The following is a 15,251-nucleotide window of genomic DNA, read 5'->3' as shown; positions in this document are numbered from 1 at the left end:
TGTTAACACATTCAAACCTGTGAAGAATTTTTTGTGAGTTTATTTGAGCCAAACTGTGGACAACGGCTGGGAAGCAGCATCTCAACAGATTGAAATAATGCTCTGGAGAAGGGCAGTTTTGCACCCTGTTTTATACGTTGCAGTTGAAAGAGGGGACTAATTGGGTTACATAAAATCCACTGGTGATAGCTTAGGGAGGTGGGAGAAAGCAAAGCAGGAAACCTCTGGGATTGGATAAAAAGTAAAATAATAGGCACATACTTCTTTTACTTAAGAGGGTGCAGGATCGTTAACAGTCAACAATTCCCTCAATAACAATGAGGGGATCTGTGGTCTCTGAAGAGCGGTGCCGGGGCTTTGAGGGGTCCAGAAAAAGGAACGGTACTTGGACATTCCAACCATATATCATAGATGCAGAAAGAAAATGGGCTCAGTTAGGGTAAAGACTAACCTTTGTCAGGAAAGATACCGGCCTAGGACATGACTACTCACCATAAACTGCTTTTTGGTTTAAAAAGTTTTAATTTCAGACCATCCTTTGTGGTTACTTCAGGTCTCTGAGTTTGCAAGGCCGCCATGCAGGCCTGCCCTGAGCTGGTCACCTTAGCACGTGGCCTCTTTTCGTCAACCACGGCGAGAAGGAAGGGAGCAGCAGGTCTAGGGGCAGGGCTGGACCCAGCCTCTGCTCCACCCGAGGCAACAACCAAGCCTCCCTCCGGGGGAGAAAAACCCGCGGATAAAACAAAGGCTCCAGCCGGGGCGGGAAGAGACCTAGAATGCGCGTGCGCCACGGAACGCGCGTGCGCGTGGCGGCCGGTGCCCCAGCCCGAGGGGAGGGGTGGGAAAAGGGAGGAGCCAGCCGGGAGGCCGGAGACCGCGGTGGGCGGGGCACTCGCGCGCGCCCACTGGTGGCCGGAGGAGACGACGCCCGCGGAGGCCTAGCCGTCCGCCCCGCCCCTGGGGAGGCCGCGCTCCCGCTGCTCGCGCCTGCGCCGCCCTCGGTCTCGGGAGCGCGCCCTCCGGCTGGTGCGCGCGCTCGCAGTCTCCGCCACCCACCAGCTCCCACACCGGCAGCAGCACCGCCGCCGCCGCCGCCGCCCACCTTCTGCCGCCGCCACCACAGACACTGTCTCCTCTGCTTTCCTCGACTGCCCTCGCCCTCTGTCTACTGTCAGGTAAGCGCAAGGCTCTAAATGGTGCCTCCCCGTCCGCCCCCTGCGCCCGCATAGCGCCGGCTCAGAGATGGGTTTCATGAGGTGGACATTGGTGGGGGGCAACGGTGGGAGCCACTCCCTGTGCTCTCTTCCTTCGGGAGCTAGGTCTGGGGTGGCTTGGAAAGGGACCCATGCAAGGGATGCACACGTGCGTGTAAGAGTGTATGTGTGTGCACAGGTGTGTGCATGTGTGCGCAGGTTGCGCTTGTGTGTGCGGGTGTGTGCATGTGTGTGTGTGCGCAGGTGTGTGCTGGGGGTTCCACACGACCTGCTTCGCGCGGACCCAGGCAGAGGCTGTGCCCGCAGGGTGGGGCGCGGATGGCGGTGACCTGGGGGAGGGGGCTGCCATGCACGCTGGATCGCTGCCTTTTGCCGCAATGGGCGTGTGACTATATGTGTGTATGGGGAGGGGGTCCAATGACGACCCCCGAAACCGAACCTGTAATCCGTTTTCTCTGTCTCGGATTGCCATCGGCTCTAAGGAAGATATGGATCAGGTTCTAGAAGAGATGACTCCCTGCCTGCCCCTCCCTCCACCTCCCCGGCAGCGATTGCAATGGGGCTTTCGCTGCCCCTGATTTAAGGCTGTAGTCCATCCCCTCCCCGTTTTCCTCCTTCAGAAAACCGCTGGGGACATTTGGGGGCTGGGAGTGGAATCGGGGAGATGGGGAGGGGTCCAGGCGCTGTCACTTCAGTTGCCCTTCCCCCTGCACGCGCCTGGCGCCGAGACGCGAGCAGCAGCGCCGTGCCCGAGAAAAGGTGGTGCGCGGATGCCAATGTGGAGGCTCCGAATGGCAGGGGTCACCTGGCCTTGTGCTAGGGAAGGATCCCGGCCGCAGCCGGCCCGCCTTGCCGGGCTCACAGCCTCCGGCCGGCGCCGGGGCTGCAGGTGCACCTCGGGGTGGCCCCTTTCTCTGCGCTGCGCCGGGCGTCCGGGTGTGCGCTCCCTGCCGGAGGCGCGGTGCCGGCGCGCAGGGCTCGCCCCTCACTGCGGCAGTGGGTGTGGACCCGGGTGGGCGAGGAGGGGGAGGGTAGACTATGCCTCCTCCCACTACCACCCCCCTCTTTTTTTCGCCTCCGAACGCGAGGTGCCATCTTTTTACCGCGTGTCACGTCTTTACGGTGCCATGCCAAGCCGGGTGGCTAGGCTTCGGAGGACAAGACGGGACTGTTATTAAGGAGGGAGGCGGCAATCGGCGCTGAGATCTTGGCGTTTTGCGGCTACGGGGTTGAGCACTGGACGGTCACCCGGGATCTTCCCTGGGGCTCGCGGCTTTGTTTGTGGGGCTGATGTGAGCAGTGTTGCCAGCCTGGGTTTTTGCCTTTTATTCTATAAGGATGTTTAACCAAGGTACCCTCCCCCTCCCCACCTCCCCGTGTTTCGCCCCTTATTTCCGAGCCCTTTGTTAGATCTCGGGGCTTGATGGGATCGATGAACTCGAATCACGGCCCCGCGGTCACGCGTGGATCGGGCGTGACACTGAGCGGCCCCTCCCGGAGCCCGGCCGCGCGCCAGGGAGCATCCACCGACCGAAGGGGTGGGATTCTAGGTCCCCGCGCGCGCTGTGAGGGTGTCTGTCCGCGAAGGGACGACGCCCCAGCCCATACCTGGAGCATTCTGGTGGCCCCGCCCCAGCGGGCTGCCCACAGAGGAGCACCAGCCACCCCCGAGGCGCGCGGGGCGGGGGGGGCAGGCTCTCAGGCGGGCCCCTCTCCACTTCGCGCCCTGTTGCTTCCCCAGGAGGGAAAATGTGCGGAGGGGGCATGAGGTGTCCTTCGGGGCTGCGAGCCACACCCATTCCCCCCCCCCCCCCCCAGCAGACTTAGAGGGGCCGCCGAGGGGCGGTTGCCTTGGAAACCACAAGCGTCTTGAGAACGGCCTTTAGGCATAGCCCTGCCCCTTCTAAACACAGATCAAGAACCTTGGGGTGCACGAAGCCGCGCCTGGGGGAGGGGGCACTCTGGAGGGAGGCCCCCAATCCTGAGCCGGTGGCTCTTCCTAATTGGCTTCCTGTGGCCACGGCCACCAGATGGGCGTCCCCGAGGTATTGGTGGACAAGCACTGTTTTAGAAACGTGCGGGATTTTCACTGAAGAGCCCGAATTCACTGTCGCCCTTGAACCGGGGAATGCGGGGAGAAGGATGGCTACTGAGGACCCCTGGCGAACAGGGCCGAGGCTGGCCCCCCTGTACTGAGCCGGTCCGCGCGGCTCTCCGGTTAATTCTATTGCTGAAAACGGGTGGGGAGGGGCGCGGGGGCGGGAGCTCAGTTCTGAGAAGGAGAACGTTTTAGGGGCCAAATCATCCAAGCGTGCCGCGCAGGTGGAAGCGAATGCCCGGGGAATGGCTCGCGTCGGGGTCTAAGAGCGGTAGAGACTCAAGGATGGATCGAGCATCTCTGCCTTCTCTCGCCATCCCACCCGGCCCCGAGCTGGGCGTGAGATTCCGGTACCAGACAGACAGACAGACAGACAGGGGTTCCTGGGGCAGACCGCAGGCAGAGGTCCCTTCCGGTCGGTTTCCGGGGAGTATTTAGCCCAATGCCGGGAACAAAGCACAGTCCACGCGTCCGAGATTTCGTCGGTTTTGGAATCTGTTGCCGGCTTGATGGGGCGCTCCGGGCTCACAAAGCCTGGGGGCTGTTAATAGAGGAATCCCGGGAGCGGGGTTCGGGGTCCTTCCGATGCCGGGGAGGAAACGACATCCCCTGGCTCTGCGCTGGAGGATCTGGAGGGAGGTAGCGTCTGCGCCCGCGCTCAGCCAGCCGCTGCGTCCCCAGCGGGCGAGGGCTATTTTCCGCCTCAGAAGACCCCACTCGGCCTCTGGCGCTCAGGAACCTGTAACTCCACGCCCGGTTGGTGGGTCCGGATTGGGACGGATGTTGGCACCTGGGACAGCGACTGCCAGACCTGCCCTTACCGCCACCTTGAGCTTAGGCTCAGCAGGACGGCTTTGAGCTTCCTGTCTCTCCAAATGGCTCATCCTACGACGGAACGAGAAATGCCTTTCCTCCCATAATTAATAAGGTATTATTTTACTTTAAAAATCTTTATTGTTGAAAGTATTACAAATGACCCCCTTTTTTCCCCCATTGACCCCTTCTACTCTGCACCCACCCCCACCCCCCGCCCCAGGGTATTCTTTTATTTTTTATGATGCACATAAGCAGTGCTTATGTTTATCCATTCCCCCATCTCCAAACCCTTCCTCTGAATGAATAAATAAATTAACCACACACACCCCTCCACCCCCAGTGCCCAGTCCCAGTGACTCTTGAAGCTAATCAGTTCCTTCACCAGCGTTTGCTTCTGTAACAGGTTTACTGCAGTAACCTGGCTTGACCCTTTGGGGTTAGCCTTTGGACAATTTGGGGAGGTGGTTGTTGTTGTTTTTGGATGAGTGACAGTCTATAATGATGAGTCCCTAACGTGGTCTGCATATGCCCATCATGGAAGGGCATGGCTTTTAAGTGGTTTCTAGTATCAGGCACCAATCCCCTGAGAGGAACAAAAGAGATGGATTAGTCCCACAAATTGCAAGAAGAAAACACAGAATCCGTTTCCTTGAGGAAGGGTCAGATTTATTCCTTTTGGAAAAGGGCCCCTTTTATTGAACATGCTCTTTCGTCCTCGTGCCCTCTGAGGTCAGTGCCAGCCTGCAGACGTAATAGGATTGTAGTGCCCTTTGTTTAGGCTGAAATTTTTTTTCTGCGCCTTTAACATCGGTTTATGAAGCTCATTTGCTGAAAATTTTAGAAATTGTGTTTTATTCCACCCTCCCTCAGCATTTGTCTATGATTTGAGTGGCTCCATAGCTGTGCATATGAACATGTGTTAGTTTTCTAAGTGAAATTGTGATAGTTTTCCAACTAGGCAGTGCCTTCTATTTAATTAGTATCTTCCTTACTCCCACTTGGAAAAAGAATTACTCAAAGGCAAATTAAAACAGCTTTAAGGGCTTAATACAGTGCTGGACATACAATAGGTATTTTGGCCCATACTCATTCAAGAAACAAATGGGTAAAATGGGGAAATGCAGGTCAATAGGTGGAGAAGAAAAAGCAGAATGGGAGGTGAGTTTTATTCAAGGTCATGGCATCAGGAGGGTTTGGGGACAAATCCAATCCAGTCTGGCCCCCACTCTGTATCCAAATGATACTCGCAAAACTGCCTGTGCCGCTCTGTGCACCTTCACGCCCTCCCTCTCCTCCTTCCCCGAACCTTCCACCTTCTCTCGGCAGCACTTGCTGTTTATGGCCCCACAGCCTGGTCCTCTCTGGTCACCTCACCCCCTCACCCCAGGGGAAGGAGGACCCTGCCCTGCCACCTTTGCAGCTGCAGGAGGTGTGTGTGTGGGGGGGGGGGGGGGAGACAGAGGTGGGAAACCCCATTTGCCTCTGTTCCTTCTACTTCCTTCCACCCTGCTTCTTTCATCTTCCCACTTCAGAGACCCCCAACCCCTCCCTGAAGCACCCACCTGACTGATGACTCCTAACTTGCCCTAGGCGCTTCCCTAGTGACTTGGAGCTGGCTTAGGGCGGGGGGCACCTCAATTGGTGGTGGGCTGCAGCAGGGAGACAAACCCTCCCACCTTGCAAAGGTGCTGCTGCCCGAGAATTATTTTCCTGTCTCCAGGTGCCATACTCTTGCCACCTCTGCCAGCTTCCTTTCCTGTACAGATGACCCCCATCTGAGTGTGGGAGGCAGTGTAAGGCCAGCCCTGGATGGTTTTTGAGTTTTGGGGGTTCTTTGATTAGGAAACATTCTTTAAGTATGCAGCTAGACTCAGCAACCACAAAATGCAAACTTGAATGACTTCCAGGTGGATTATTTTAATCGTGTTTTTCTTTGTTGCTATTTCAGCAGGCTCTGAGTGTGCCCCAATCAGGAGCACTATAGGATTAACCCCTAGAAGTGTCTTTTGTGCTTCAGCTACGCAGGGAGATGTGTGAGTGCTTTGAGGGCAGATGGTGGCTTTTCCTGGATACCCCGTGCAGGGCAGTGTCCTGCAAGTGTAGAGAGAGCCCTTAGGTTTGGCCTAGTGGACTCAGAATAAACCTCCTGAGTGCAAACCATGGCTCCTCGCCTCACTGTGGGACCGAAGCCATGTTGTTTAGCCTTTGGGGGCTTTTGGAGTTTTTCATTGTCTGTAACTTGGGATTCAAGAGTACCTCTCCCCAGGGTGATGCAGTGCTTAGCCCAGGGCCTGGTACTTAGTAACTGCTCAGTAAATGGCTTTTTTGGCAGCAACCTCTGGCTCAACACTGGTGATCGGATAAGTGTACAAAGGCGTCGGCTGACCCTAGTGATGGAATCAGTTGTATCAGATAAATCCTTACGCTGCATAGGGATCAGGATGGGAAAAGCAGGCAGCTGCCCAGCTCCCCTGGAACCAGGCATTGTTGTTTGGGTGGAAGTGGACCCCCCCAAAAAAAAGCCGCACACACCCATGTTTAAATGTACACACAGGACCTTGCCACAGGCGAGCAGAGTGACTTATCGTCTGTTGTCCCTGCTTCTGTCCTCTTCCTTCCTGAAATCCACGCCACGCCAGGAATAGACTGTGCTCTCCATGCCAGCCGGAGCTGAACCGCCCTCCCTCCCACCCTCCTGGGATTGGAGACCTGGTTCAGCATCTCGGGTTTAGAGATCTTACTAATTTACTCATTGACTACCAAGTGAGCACTGATGGGGGCTGAGAAATAATGGAAATAACAGAAGGCAGTGGAGGAGAGATTTTTAACAAATGAAATGTTTGAGTGCTGATGTCAGTAAACCGCCAAGCATGCTTCACGGTGGACAGTTCAAAGTAGAAAATGTTAAATAAAGCTAACTCTAGCCCTAGCCAGTTTGGCTCAGTGGACAGAGCATCAGCTTGCGGACTGAAGGGTCCCAGATTTGATTCTGGTCAAGGGCAGGTACCTAGGTTGCAAGCTCGATCCCTGGCCCTGGTGAGGGCATGTGTGGGAGGCAACCAATAGATGTGTTTCTCTCACATCGATGTTTCTCTCTGTGTCTCTCCCCCTCCCTTCCATTCTCTCTAAAAATCAATGGAAAAATATTCTCGAGTGAGGATTAACAAAAACAAAAAAAGCAAACTCTACAGTTTTTAGAGTTTGCTTTTTGATAAACACAGTCATATCTGATTAATCAGTTCAGCTTAAGAAGCCTTCTTACCATGAGATGAAGACTGTCATAATACATCAGTTTTTAAAAAGTCATTAAAGCAGAAAATCACAAAAAGGGATACATATATATTTCAAACATTTTACTTTAACTTAAACTGGATAAAAGAACATTTATCCCCCTGTCTTTTTTTTAATTTAAATTCTTTATTGTTTAAAGTATTACAGAAGTCTCCTTTTTCCCCCCATTGACCTCTCCCCAAACCCCCTGTTTTTTTGTATAAGGCCAAGCCTTCTCTTGGTGTGTGGTCAGCTGGTTGAAATTCCGGTTGTTTTTGTGGGTGTGTGTGTGTTTTGCCTAAGCCATACTCATAGTACATTGCATAGGACTGCCGATTTAACTTTCTTGGAAAAAGGAGTTACACTGAGGAGTAATCTAGAATCGCTCTAGAGTTTTACTATTATTTTATGGTCTTTATCCCATTTGACAGTAAAAAAATAATAATGATTTTAAGAATCCATCTTTTGTTTAATATTTGTGTTTCATCAGCTTGAGCCTTACTTAAGTTATATGACTGTTGTAACCACTATGATGGACCTAGAAGGTTGGCTGTGGTAGGAGGAGACTGGCTGTGGAGGTCAGGCCCTGTGGACCCAGCCTTGAGTATTTCCAGCCCTTCACTTCTGCTTCTCACCCGGTATCAGTTAGAGGACAGCCTAGTGTGAAGACCCGCATGGTGCCCTTTTCCTGCCTTCCAGGACTAGCACAGCCCTTTGAATTCATTCACATAGAATCCCAACTTAAGGGGCAAAATTTCTACCGAGGACTCAAACTAAATTAAATTCCCTTAGAATATTAACTCCCCTAAGTAAAGGAGTTTTAGGTCAAGGTCTAACACTTAAAAAAAAAAAAAAAAAAAAAGACTGTTTAAGATCATCGAGTTAGAATTAAATCTGAAGCCATTGATAATGATGTTTCATTCGTGGCCCTCCTGTGATCTTGTCCACTCCATTGCTAAATCAGGCATCAAAGAGAACAGGAACATAATTATCTCTGGTACCAGCTGTTAGTTTTCCTTGCGGCCTATGGCTCAGTTTCCTGGTTTCCCAGGAAGGCTGGGTGATGTTGTCTTGGGACCTAAGTCGCAGTTGTGCTACAGAAAGTCCAGGGATATACTTTCATCCTTGTGTCCTCCTCCCCTGGACACCAAGGATATTAAAGGAGCCCTGGGCCCATAACCACCTGTCATGTGATGTAGAGCCAAAAAGAAGGGCTGGGAAGGATCGAGCAGTTCATGGAACCATGGAACCTTGCCCCGCCCCCAGCATAAAGGCCAGCTCTTCCCCCTGAATTAGAACCGTTGTTCTAAATTATATGTCAACTGAATTGTCTTGGATCAAAGCCAATGCCGACATTATTTATAGGTCATTTCAGAGATGCTTATTTTTAATTGTTCTTAATTGGACAGTGACACCAAACCATGGTCTTACCTCACCCTTCTCCCATGGCCTCCCCCTCAAAAAGAGGTTTATTTGATAATTAATCATCTAAAGACAAATGTTTGCCCTAGCCGGTTTGGCTCAGTGGATAAAGCGTCAACCTGTGGACCAAAGGGTCCTGGGTTCGATTTTGGTCAAGGGCTCCTCCCAGGCCCAGGCCCCAGGTCCGGGTGCATGCAGGAGGCAACCAATCGATGTGTTTCTCTCACATTGATATTTCTCTCTGTCTTTCCCTCTCTCTTCCACTTTCTCTAAAAATCCATGGGAAAATATCCTCGGATGAGGATTAAAAAACAAAAGAACAACAACAATAAAAACAGGAAAAAAAAATAAAGCCAAATGCTTAAATGCCCAAGAGAAGGTTACAATTTAAAGAATCTCTTTGGTTTAAAATACATATGCCTATAAATATTACAATGACATATCACATATACTTATGAAAGTATAAATATATATTTACGTGTGAATATTCATTACCTCATATTTGTTGTATATCTGGATTTTTTATATCGGGTTGAGCGGAAAACCTGAACAGCTTTCAACTTTAGTATTGGTAATGCATCAGAATTTAAATCAACATGTTAATAAGCCAAGCCAGGGTTATATACACAAATAAAACAGTTATAGATGACCTGCTACGTTGGGGCACAGTAATCATCGTGGTGTAGACCCATATGAACCTGTCCCTCTCAAAGCTGCCCATTGTGGGGACTCACCAGAAGGAGCTGTTTGGGAGCCTCAGGAGCCCTTCTGCCATCCCCTTTCTGTCCTGTCCCTTCCCAGATACCAGGGAAATTTTACCCTGGCCCCACCTTGCCACCAAGCAGATTCTGCCTATCCTATCTAATAAAGAGGTAATATGCCAATTGACCGTCACTCCAACACACAAGATGGCCGCCCCCATGTGGACATGAGATGGCCACCACAAGATGGCCAGCAGGGGAGGGCAGATGTGGGCGATCAGGCCAGCAGGGGAGGGCAGTTGGGAGGGACAAGGCCTGCAAGGGAGGGCAGTTGGGGGTGATCAGGCCTGCAGGGGAGGGCAGTTGGGGGGGACCAGGCCTGCAGGGGAGGGCAGTTGGGGGGGACCAGGCCTACAGGGGAGGGCAGTTGTGGGGGACCCAGCCTATAGGGGAGGGCAGTAGGGGGTGACCAGGCTGGCAACAGAGGGCAGTTAGGGGTGACTGGGGCCAGCAAGGGAGGGCAATTGGGGGCAATCAGTCCTGCAGGGGAGGATAGTTAGGAGTGACCAGGCCAGCAGGAGAGGGCAGTTAGGGGTGACCATGCTGGCAGAGTAAGGTAGTTAAGGGCAACCAGGCTGGCAAGGGAGGGAAGTTTAAGGCCTGCAGGGGAGGATAGTTAGGGGTGACCAGGCCTGCAGGGAAGGGCAGTTGGGGGTGACCAGGCCAGCAGGGGAGGGCAGTTAGGGGTGACCGGGCCAGCAGGGAGGGCAGTTAGGGGCAAACAGGCTGGCAGGGGAGCAGTTAGGCATCCATCAGGCTGGCAGAGGAGTGGTTAGGGGGTGATCAGGCTGGCAGGCAGATGCGGTTAGGGGCAATCAGGCAGGCAGGCAGGCGAGCAGTTGGGATCCAGCAGACCTGGATTGTGAGAGAGATGTCCGACAGTCGGACATCCTTCGAGGGGTCCCAGATTGGAGAGGGTGCAGGCTTGACTAAGGAACACCCCCCCATGCACAAATTTTGTGCACAAGGCCTCTAGTGCTGTCATATGAGGCCAGCTTAGAAACGAAGGATTTCACAGAACATCCCTAAATCCACTCGAATAATGGACTGATTGTGCACAAACGCACCTGAACCTTCTTTAAACCTATTTAATCTTTCCCCTGGGGCTAATCCTGGGGGGGTCACGTGCCTCCTGGCGCCTCTCCACTGGGTTCACGTCTTCCTCCTCGGGCTCTGAAGCCCCGCCCTTCTTAGCACACACAGGAAGTGATGGCTGCACTCTGTTCCCTGCAGAGTGTTAATGAAGATGGAATAAATTGACATAAATCCCTTTCAATGTCACGAAAGTGCTATAAATAATTATAAACCAGCGTCTGATGTCTGATGGGAAATACACGGAAATTTTTTTTTTTTGACTGGTGGGATTCATGTTATAAGTTGGCAATCTGGGCCAAGTTAAAAAAAATTTTTTTAGGATCTTATCATTTATTGCCAGTGAGACTGAATTCCAGAATTTGGCCAGCCCCTCATGTTGTGGGCTTCTGCTATCACCGCTGGTTGGGCTTGCCAAGCCCTGAATGTAATTGCAGCCTTACCTTCCTATTTACCAACTAAGAGGCTTGTGGCAGAGATTAAAATTTCCTGAGGTGATGTTGTATGTCAATTACACCTCAATAAAGACAAATTCTCCTATGAATGGGCAAAATATAAGATTTCCTGTGCCTCCATTTTTCCATTTGTAAAACAAGGATTATGCAATCTCCGCGCCGCCCCCCCCCCCCCCCCCCGCCATCAGAATAGCCAATAATGTGGCCTCACAGGATAGTCACAGAACTGAAATAAAATAGTCTGAGAATTCCTCTGGGCTTCTCAGAAGACAATTGCCACACGGAGGGGGATGCCTCCTGGGGGCCACAGTCATGGGCTGAGTGGAGCCTGACGTCCGACATAGTGCAGCTGCCACCACCTCCCTCCCTCAGCACCAGCCAGATGGTGCCGACTGGGTCCCAGGGGTGGCCCCTGTCAGCAGGGCCCAGGCCGGGGATGGATGCACCGACAGCCTGGTCCATCCTGTACTGGCCTGGTCTGTCCCCTTTTTTTTGGAAAGGAGCCCCAAAGCCAGGGTGCAGGACAGGGCCGAGGGTGCCCTTAATGTCACCGTACGTGATAGCCACCCCCTGCCAGTGCCGACTTCTTCAGAAAGGGTCTGGGACTTCCTTGGCGGGGTGACTCTCCATGGAATTTCCTGGGAGCCTTTCCGTTTTCTCAGGAAGGGTGGGGGTTCAGTTTCCTCCTAATCAGACTGGGACTTGGTGAAGAAGCTCATCTTCTAATTATGCCCAGGGGGCAGCCTCTTCCTGCCACTCAGTGTTTAGCACGTGACGGGAATCGATTAAGGCAAGGGTGATTAAATTAAAGGCCGGATTTGACTTTGATGGTATAATAAATACTCTGATGGCTGGTGGTGAGAGACAAGGTGAAGGCTCATTCATTGAACCGCTTGCACTTGGAATTTGCATTGAGCTGGAGCTGGGCTGCAGCCGCTCACCTCTGCCCTGTGCCTGGAGGGTATCTCATGAACATGGATGGTGGGAAGTGTTTCCGGGCATGTGGGTCACCCCCTCCTGACAACAGCTGCTCTACGTGTGGCTGCCTTGAGCAACATTCCTGGGTGTCTATGGGCTCCACATCATCACCCCCCCCCCGCCCCCGCACCTTGTTATCCTCCTCTCCCCAAAGCTACCCTCATTACATCCTGGTCCCTTCCACTTTGGTCATTGAAACCTGCCATCTTCCCGTCCCCATGTGGCAGATCTTGGAGTCTTAAACTCTTCTTCTCTACCTACATCTTAGAACAGCCTTAACCATCAGTTCCTTCCTCCTAGACATGGCCCTTCCCTTTCCCACTTCCATCCTCACCGGTTGTAAAAGGAACGTGGGCCTTACTATGTCACCCTCAATGATTATGGAAACAATAATGAACTGTTCCTAATTTCAACTCCAAAATTCACATCCAATCCACTTTGCAAACCATTACCAAATTGTTCGCCCCAGAGTGGCCCTGTCATGTGCCCTGCCCCGTCCAAGCCCTGTCCTTGACTGGGGTCTGCCCCTTGCTAAGTTACGCCAAGACCCACCCTGCACTGCCCGCCCTGGTCCCCATGCCTGGGCTCAGACTCCCTGCCCAGTCAGTCCTAATGGTCCAGTCCCACTGCTGGCCAGCCTGCCTCTTGGCCCCTTCTTAGACATCATGCTCTCTCTTCCCCTCCCCGTTTTTAAATTACCCTGACCTTCCCCAGTCTCTGTCCTGCCTAAAGCAGTTGTTACAGTCAACAAGATCTGGAGGCCTCTCCACTTTTCATCTCTCACCAGTCACCAGCACTGCAGGGGTTAAGGCTTAATTATTTTCCCTTTTGCCTTGAGTGCAGAGCTCAACTCCCCACTGGCTCTGGGTCCTTGGAGGGCAAGGCTGTGTCTTATACGGCTTTCCGGCTCCCGAGTGCCTTGCCTGTCACAGAGCTGGGCTCCTGCGAAGCTCAAAATAACTACTCTCGATTCATGCCATTGGATGCTAATAAATCAAATAGGTTGATATTAGATGAGTTTTACCTGTTTAAATAAAGCAATCCCACCACCTACGAGTACGTGGTTCTATTCATTGCTCTATCTATATACTTGAAAATAACAAAAATCACATTTCCTTCAAAATAGTCTATAATTGTTGCTTTGCCCTACTTCAAGCCAACTTACACCCCCTGTTGGTCCAAATTAGTTTTGCTGTATGAAGAGGCTGATAACAATGGTAGTCGCAGTTGCATTTCTTTTACTAAAAACATGGTCTCCTGTCACCCTCACTCCCCCACAGGCGGGGATTCTCATCCTCCTTGTGCAGAGGAGCAAACTGGGACCCAGAGCTGTCACAGCGGTGGAGGGAGCCAGACGGCACCTCAGCCCAGGACCTCGCCTTGCTGCCTCCTCTCAGGCCCCGCCCTCCACGCCAGTGCCCGCAGACAGACATGCCCTCAGTGCCAATGACCATGGGGGCCGTCCCCTCCAGCCCCCGTGAATGGGTCACATGTAACCTGAGCCTGGAGAAAGTATTTTAAACCGTAAGCTAGCCTCTAAACTGGGCCACTAAATTTGGTCCTGTCGCCGGTGACGACAGGACCAAATTTAGTGTCGTGGGCAGGTCCACACTTATCAAATCAGAGAAGCTCGTTTTCTTCCAGCTCAGACAAAGCGCGAATAATGTTCACACCCCCTGCACCTCCATGAAGGGGTACAGGTGACTGACCAAGGCTGGAAAGCGTGGCCGAGAGGAGCCCAGTTCACAGACTCAGGGATGACATTCAGGTTCCCAGGCAGTGTCCACAGGGAGAAATTTCATTCAAAGAGGATGGTTTCCTTGGGCCAGGCAGACAGAGCAAGCACCCTGCTGTTAGGAAAAAGGGCCACAGCTAAGCGGGTGGGGGCTGAGCCTGCATCACCCAGCCTCCTGGGTTACTGCCTCACCTCCCCCCACAACCCCGCCCTTACTCAACAGTCCACTTTCTTTTCCTTCTGTCTGCACCAGCACAGCCACACTGTGGGACCAGGAAAATGGGGAGTGGTGGTGAACAGAGACGGGAAGGGCAGGCCTGGCTAAGTAACACATCTTGTAGTACAAGTCATATTTCCGCAATTAAAAGCTAAAATGGTTGCTAGAATTTAGAGATAATTAATAAATTAATTGGGTTTCTCTCTAAGCTACTAGTTTTAAAGCAAATTCATTAAAATGTTCTGCTTTCACATTACTAACACCCATTATTTTGTGTTTAAATTTCCACAGTTTGTCTGATCCCACTTTTTGGGGCTTCCCCAGGGAACCAGGCTCCCCATCGCGTTCATCAGTTGGGCGATGTTTTATTCATCTGTGTATCCTCAGTGCCTGGCGCAGCGCAGGGCACAGCATACACACTCAGTGATTGTTGGGTGAATGCATGAATGGGTGAGTGAGTTCAATACTGATTAAAAATTAAGGACTTTCCTAAAGAGACCTGGGAACAGAAAGAGAAACAGGTACATTGTATACTTGTTCAGCCTTCTACTTTCTTGGAGGGTGTTCGGGTACAGGTCTGCATTTGGAGTTTGGAGTGCTAACCATGGAAATACATGCACTATTTGCCATAACCTTTTAAACAAGTTAAATCTTCAGACTAATCCAAGCCTTTCGATTCTGAAAACCAGAATGACACCATCTACCATGAGCCCTACTTCAAAGACAAAAGACCTTGGCCCAGCCAGTGTGACTCAGTGGTTGAGCGTCAAACTATGAACCAGGAGGTTGCGGTTTGATTCCCGGTCAGGGCACATGTCTGGGTTTCGGGCTTGATCCCCAGTGTGGGATGTGCAGGAGGCAGCCGATCAATGATTCTCTATCATCATTGATGTTTCTATCCCTCTCTCCCTCTCCCTTCCTCTCTGAAATCAATAAATATATTTTTTAAAAAGAAACAAGACCTTGATGAGCAGGGTTGGCTCTGTGGTCTGGTCCCCATGCTCATATCACTGAGGAAAGATGGTGAGCAGTTGAAGGCAAAAACCACTTAAGTCCCTACCAGCTCAGCCTAGGGGAGGGCTGTCAGATGCAGCAAATTAAAACACAGGATGCCAATCGATGTATCTCTCTCACATGGATGCTTCTCTCTCTCTCTCTCTTTCCCTCTCCCACTCCCTTCATCCTTCCCACTG

The 15,251-nt window shown here is 52.1% G+C and overlaps 1 protein-coding gene across 1 annotated transcript in view; it reads left to right on the top strand.

Annotated features, from left to right (window-relative positions):
• Positions 1 to 1,017: 1,017 nt before the first annotated feature.
• Positions 1,018 to 15,251, top strand: part of MAPT (microtubule associated protein tau) — a 78,879-nt gene continuing 64,645 nt past the window's right edge. The window contains exon 1 of the mRNA XM_079798057.1: positions 1,018 to 1,175. The gene's annotated coding sequence lies outside the window, so the exon portion shown is untranslated. The remainder of the gene's footprint in view (positions 1,176 to 15,251) is intronic.

This window comes from Cnephaeus nilssonii (assembly GCF_951640355.1).
Source record: "Cnephaeus nilssonii genome assembly, chromosome: 19".
Lineage (NCBI taxonomy): Eukaryota > Metazoa > Chordata > Mammalia > Chiroptera > Vespertilionidae > Cnephaeus > Cnephaeus nilssonii.
This window is presented reverse-complemented; position numbering and strand designations above follow the sequence as displayed.